Below are 7,856 nucleotides of genomic sequence, written 5' to 3'. Positions count from 1 at the left end.
TGCTTTAGCAGCTACGAAGAGGACAGCGCGGCAGGAGATGGATGGTACATACATCTGACTTGTACACTTTAAAGAACCCGTTCCATTTTTAAAAAGAGTAGGGGGTTACCCCGATACTCGAGTTCATTTCAGCCACTGTCGTTACCACTAGGCGCGACTGTGTGTGCGCTGAACCGTGGAGATCTCCAGGTCCCCGGTTCAATTGCCATCGCTACCTCGTTGTGTTTCAGCTGGAGGGCTGAAATGCAAATTACAACAGCGCACCGTCTTTCGGATGACAAGTTTATCCGTTGTCCCGTGTGCATTATGGCCCATGTGCACGTTAAAGACGCAGTACACTCTTCGGAAAAGAGTAGGGGATTGTCTCCCGGTGTACTGTCCAGTCACCACCAGAAGGACCCCACTGGAAATAAGTCTTCTTCTAGACTTTCGTGGGCTATCCTTGGTGTTCACACCGAATAAATCTAATCCAAATCCAATCCAATCTCTATAAGTGTTACAGACACTGACACGTCTATACGCAATTCAGCACAATTACGCTGCGAATTATTGGTTCTTCTAACTTTACCTACCTTTCCCTTTAAATACTAGGGGCTACATCCATCACATATAGTATGGACTAATTCATAACAACGATTGTATAATAAAATAATTTCTTAACAGAATTCAACACCAATTTGTTTTGAAATTACCTAGACATATTTTTAGTTTTATATATCTTAGAGACGGCTAACTCCCGACTCTTCTGGTGAGATAGCTAAAATCAAGCTTGTGATGGAGTTCTCATAGTTTCTAATATTTTACTATTTTTCTACTAAACCGAAGTATACGACACAATTTTTTCTCTTTAAGAGATAATTAATCTAATGTAGGTCAAAGTTAAAGTCATATACCGATACCATTTGTCTTAATTCCATTGACATTTCCATTATTTCAAATAGGTTTACAAAAGTGACTTACCTCATTACAAAAGTCATCCAGATTTTCTGTTCAAATTCTTATTTTGATCAATACCGACAAAGTTATCCGCCAAAAACAACACAAACTATACTTAAAATATTAATTGCTAAATGTTATCAATAACTTCTTCGCGTTATTATTATTTATCACCAATCAATCGGATGAGACGTGACATTTCATAGGTAAATGGCGACGTAACGTAAAGTTTACGTTGGTTTCTGTTTCGTCGGGTTGACACGAATTATAACCGGGTGTACAGTCGAAAGGTTCAACAGCAACAACTGTGTTTGGAATTTCAAAGATTGAAATATATCAGGCCATGTGTGAAGCGAATCCCGGCGTGGCACAGTGGTCAGCGCTGCAACTCCTGCTTTTAATGTTCGAAGAATTATCATACGTAAAACGAAACAAATCAATCCGTGAAATTAGAGAGTTTATCATATGGATTTCAACTGGCCCGTCAGGGACTGTTTTATCTCTACTGTAATTTCTTTATTTCATTCTCTTTTCTTCAATCAGTAGCCTTAGAGAGTCTAAATTGTATTGTAAAAAAAAAATACATAAAATTGGCGTCAAAGCAAAACTAAAGGACGTCTGCAGACCTAACGAAAAATATGATGATCATAACAATGATTAGAAGTTATACGTCGGGTTTAACATTAACTTGACACTTTGATTTTGAAGATTAGCATAAATAATTAAATAGTTTGTGTACATTATGACATTATATCTTAATAACTTTTTGATTTTTAATTAATAAAGTGACCTCTCCTACTGTGAATCTGATGAAAAATTGTGAAGATGTCAATCACCATGGTGTCGACGCACACGATGGATGACCAATAGCGTGTTGCATATAAATTACCTCACTTTACCAAGGGCCACAATATCCGGTGGCTTACAGCTCTAAGCTTAGACAATGTACTGATAGTAATATCAATTTAAATTACGATGGACTAGTTCCCTTAAGCGACCTACCGCAGTAATGCTTTTATTATTCATTGACGACATTGGCAGAGAAGCTAATTTAATAGGCCCTACATAGAATGATTTAAAGAATGTTGGTCTAAATATGTTAATTCATATTTTGTTGGATGTATCATATACATTGTAACATTACATCTATTCATTTTGTCGCTTTTCTAATTATCTGTTTTATGAAATGTTTGCACTATGGTGAGAACATGTATGTATCCTTGACGAGAACAAGGACGTATCCTTGATGAGAACACCGGTTACTGCCGGACATGCACTGGAAATCCACAACACAAGCAAGGGGCAAGGGTTACAACGGACTAAATAAGTCTCAAGAACAGTTAAACTTTTTTACCATATAACATAACATTTTTTTTGTTACATTTCGAAGATGTTTATCTTTGTTCATTAATTTACACGACTTGTTATGTTGAAGTGATTGATGCTCCAGGCTTTCAATTTCAACATGAATTAGACGTGTGATATGCGAATCGTGAATGAGATACCACACATGGGCCTCTGTGTCTTTTATATTGTTGAATTATTAAAAAGAAGACTTTACAGCAACACTTTAAAATATAGGGCTATATATTATATAATCCGGTATTGAGTCCAGGCCATAGGGCATTTTCAAGAATAAAAATTGACTTTGTCCTTTGACTCTTTTTCACCAATCATCATCTTTTTCATTAATCATCTCTTTCTCAGATTATTATGTACCATACCACTCAATACCATACCATACCATACCATACCATACCACTCAATTTTATAATGATCCATTTCATAGTTTTTGGGCAATCTTGCTAACAGAGAGACAGACAGACGGACAGGTTGGCAGAGGTAATGACAGGCGCGTAACAGGGTCTTGGGTCAGTGGGCAAAGGTAATAATTTTCCCGGGCTTGTCTTATTTATAATATAGGCTACACACGTGTGTTTGAAATCAAATATAAGCATTTTCATTATGGCTTTATTTATTTTAAACATATTCTTTCACCGTCATCACACATTGAGACCCTTCTTTTAGGTAAACCGATCTATCTTAAATTTTCTTTCTTGAGTTTGGGACATTATGTTTTTAAATAACTTAGAAGGCTAACCCTAAAAAAATGTTTGTGTTTTTAATTCTAATTTCGTCGGAATTGATCAAAACTCCCTAAAATGTGCAATTTTTAGAGGAAATTGACCTACTTTAACAAGAAATGCGAGCGAAGCGCGCGAAATTTGAGATTTTTATGTACTTTCAGGGGGTGAAAAGGGCATCTTCAAAGGGTGGGGAAAGATTTTCCACAGATGAATATTTTCCCATTGTCCCCCAGTGGTTACGCCACTGCGGAGAACGGGCATCTGGCTTCTTAGATCAAAGGAACTATGGACACTTTTTGAAGTGGAGAAGGGGTTGCAGGGTGTTGTGAGTCAATAATAATAACGATTTTTAAAGAGCAAACATCACCCAAAATTGGTGCTCAAGGCGCAGTGTCAAACAACAGGTAGAGAACAAACAGGAATCACAAACAACAAAGTCTGGTCATTATGATATCTTCCTTTTTATTCTTTCTATTTCTCTTATCTTTTTCTTTTCCTTTTTCCTTTCCTTTTCTTTTCCCCTTCTTTCTCTTTCCCTTCCTCTCCCCTCTTTCTTTTCTCTTATTACCCAGCCCGGTACGACGGCTTGGTCAGCCCGGTAAAAACCGTCGGGGGAGGCAGTCTGCCCCCTCCCCCCCGCCTGCTACGCCACTGGACAGAAGCAAATGAGAGGTAGACCTACAATGTAATGATCTCTCAGCAAATAGCAGGACGTATGACTGCTCGCACTTGGTCGGCCAGATCATGGCCAGGTGTACGTTAGTATTAGCAGAAGACAGTTACCTGTATTGTTATCACAAACTCAACAAATCATGTTACAGTGTGGGATGGGTTGGAAGAAAGGCCTTTGTTTTCATAGATGTTTTATTTTCTCCAACGGACTGGTTTTATAACATAAAATTAACCCATCTTTTTTGTTAATTGTATAAGCCTGTGAAGTTTTCATGGATTGTACGTTACTTTTGCTATTGTATGTCTATTATTATCGGAGCATTTTAGGTATGTTTCTTGTGGTATTTTGTGAAACTTTGAGGACAAAATTGAAAATAAAGTGTCTCGATGTGCGTGTATGTTATCCTCGTTGATTAGGCCTATTTATAATTATCAAAAGCTAGCTATTTGTTTTTTCGACATTGAAAGTGTATATTGTGGTTTATTTAAAAACAAATTTGACATTGAATTTTATGCTGTAATTGCGTCAAAGGGAATATAAAATCAACATAGCCGTCATCGAGGATGAATTTTGTTCCGCAATAGGATACGCCACATCGGTCTAAATTGGAATGATGTACCACGACAAGTGTTGTACCGTAATGTATGAGTTCTTTCGTTTCATTTTCAATGGCTTTAAGCCATGTCAGTTATGTTATAATAGTAGGCCTAGGCATATGCAGTATTGTATTCTTTTACATTCAATATTAGCCTACTAAATAAAATTGAACTCATGACTTTTCCATTACAAAAATTATCCCGGATGTATGTACAATACATTTGTTAATGAAACGTTGGAGCTTGAATAATACTTTTAAATGTCATTTAAATGTTCATTTGAATCTTCAATCTTGAATAAAGCAAACGTTCTTTTTTTTAAATTTCCTTCTTCATAAGGCAGGGGCACAGGGGTGCAACCACTGCCATTATATCGGCGCTGGTTCGAGCGACAAGCTCTTCTGGCTCTTGTGATGGAACAACAGGATAAGGACTTAAACCGTAGGCCCGTGTAAATACAATTGGCTCGTGTACACTTAAATTGAACGGTATTGTTAGAACCAAATAATATGCCTATGTATCAATAAAATACAAATAAATAATGTAATCCATCATAACAACAATCGTTGATTGGGATTTCTGACTCTGTCTTAACAAAAATTATCCTGATGAATTATTATAATAATTACCAACGATAATTATTTTGCCTGTAAAGCAATTGACTTATGTGTTGATTATGTTCGATTTTATAATTCATTAAATTATTCACAGCCCGTGGGTATGTTTTGTTTGTCTAGTTGGTAAGATTACCTTTACGAAGTGCATTATAATATTAGCGCGTTCTGTCATCAAATGTCGGTTTGAGTCGGAAGAAATGATAGCAAAACGATCCAAAAATAAATGTACCACTTCACTTAAAACCTTTAAACGGAAATGGCGTAATTAAAACCAAATAATCATGACAACCAAACCTAAAAAGGAATGATATATATCGTAGTTCTATCTTAATAGATGATACGATAAAAATTTTAGCGATAGAAGTCACCGAAAAAGTTTTTATATTTTAGGTATAGGCCTACTACCGTAACCATTTCAATTTGAAAATAGCGATAAAATAGCAAACACTACTGGGATTATTTAAAATTATCAACAATTTCACAAGTGTACGAAAAACACGTTTATCTACCCATCCCTTAATCAAAAACCGGTAATATACATAAGAAATGTTGATTACAATATTTTTTTTTTACTATAATGAATGATAGTATTCAGACAAAAAGGCTTGAAAGCTACTTTTTAAAAGTATTTGTTTCATTTTTTTTCATTTTTTTATTATAACAACATTTATTTCTTTCATCTTTTCTTTAATATTCACACAGTATAAAATAATTAAATTGAGTAATGATAATATTAGAATAACTGTATAAATAATAGTAATTAACATGTTAACAATGAGAGAGTCAACAGCCCTGAAAGTAAATTCGTTTGAAACTTGTGTCGGGCTAGCCAAATAATAAACTACACTGTATGATAATAGTAAATTTCAAAACACATAAAAAAAAAGAACAAAATAAGACAACAATGGTAGAGCAATTTAAATCAACGCCTATTAAGTAAAAGTATGTAAATGTATGAAATTCCTTCCTCCAAGCGTACAGTTTAATATGAAAATATCGATAAATGGCCCTAATCACATTAAAGTCAGGTGGTCTCACACCGGAAGATATGTTGGTGTCATTTCCTGTAATAGAATGCGTATGGGTAACAGCAGGATATAACATGAGCACTGTACCTTTAAGCAAGGCGAAATTACCAAACTAATTAATTTGATTTTATCGGGGAAGTATTCAAAAGAATTAAAATGCTGCAAGCGAAGCGTTAACGGAATAATATAGGTTCTACACATAGGTACGCTTACTGACGAATTCGTTTTAAAGTTTCTTATCTATTAGTAGATACCTCCATGAGTAGACGAGATCTGGATAGCCTGTATTACTATGCACATTGCATACGGTACTTGAAATTGGATGTCACATTAGTTTGGAACTGCATTTAATCATTTTGAGAATTTTGATATGTGATATCATTTTTCATTTTGATAACTTACATTTCTGTATTGTATATAATAAATGAAGATTTCTGTATTGCATTGATTTGTATTGATTGTAATAATATGAAAGCAACAGCCAGGGCTATCTATCCTGTGATTGGCTGGGTTGTGCGTATAGCAACAGTTGTTACGGCGTTTGACTCACTTACCGTACCAACGTAGCGTCCGCCAGGCGTCCGCGTGACAAATGCGTCGCATACGTTAGGTCTCGACAGTTCTCTGCTGCCTGGTTTCGGGATCAACGTAAGAAGGCATATTTGCTCCCGACTACGTCGGTTTTAGAGAAATGCGATTTGACAGGAAACCGAAATCCGTCGCATGCGGATTAACAATCATAACAAGGTACTTCAAATTCTGTTCATACAGAGTAATCCCATGTAAAAATAGATATACTAAACTTGGTATTTACAGTACCGGAATTTAATGGAAAAATAACCCATCCATAATGCAAGGCTAGTCGCTTTGGGCACTTCACCTTAGTAGAAAGAAATATAAAGTCTTTATTTGTTATTTCTTACATCTTCTTTTATTATTAATCCTAACTTTATCTAACGGTATTTTTATACATTTTGTATCACTTGCATTTAGTGAACCTGCCGGTAAAGCATCGTTAATGACAGCCGTTCCTTTCACAGCGATCCCGCCATTACTTTAACCTGTCATTTTAGGTTTCAGTTCAATTACGATTTTGACTGCTTTCATTGTTTTTCCGATTCATTCTTTCGCTATCCACGAAACTCCACGCCGTTACAATTTCATTCCATTGAAACGCAACGTTCGTATGTAGGTCTCTGGCCTATAGTACGGCAGCTTAGGGCCACATTTGGACTTAATGTGGACGTTCCGGACAAAAGCACCAATTTTTTTTACATGCTCCTTATGGTCATAGCATTCAATTTTTGGTAGGGACCACCTCATCCGAGGTCATTATGACGGCCATCTTGGATTTCAAAATGGTAGCCTTATAAAACCTATGTTTATCTATATCTCCGCTTCTAAATCACTTTGAATTATAATTATAATGTCTAAGAGTTACACATGATCGAGGAATACCAATATCATATTTGACCTGGTCAGATTGCCACAAATAGGTAATTTAAGGTCATTCAAGGTCAAATATTGTATGGTATCTTTAAAATTACGTAATTGTCAAATTTTACATTAGTATCATACCCAGGCTCTCAGAATTCAAAAATTTTACTATGAACTACAATATTTCATTGAGGTCATTCTGGCGGCCATCTTGAATTTCAAAATGGCTGCCACGCAAAAACTATATTTATCAATATATCGACTTTTAAACTACTCCCAATAAGAATTATGATGTCTAAAAATATATTTTCATGGTCAATGATTTATAGCACTTGTGACATGGTCAGATACCGTAGTCATTTAAGGTCATTCAATTTCATTTTTCTGTTAAATACGTAGAATATCTTAATAATTTGTAAGTGGTCGTGTTTTACAGCAAAATCATACATAAGCTCACAAAATTCAATTTTTGATAGGAACTA

The sequence above is a fragment of the Anneissia japonica genome, unplaced genomic scaffold (assembly GCF_011630105.1).
Source record: "Anneissia japonica isolate Jap-2015-1 unplaced genomic scaffold, ASM1163010v1 scaffold585_len4108843_cov191, whole genome shotgun sequence".
In the NCBI taxonomy this organism is placed as follows: domain Eukaryota; kingdom Metazoa; phylum Echinodermata; class Crinoidea; order Comatulida; family Comatulidae; genus Anneissia; species Anneissia japonica.
The sequence above is the reverse complement of the archived record's forward strand: the minus strand, read 5'-3'. Positions refer to the sequence as shown.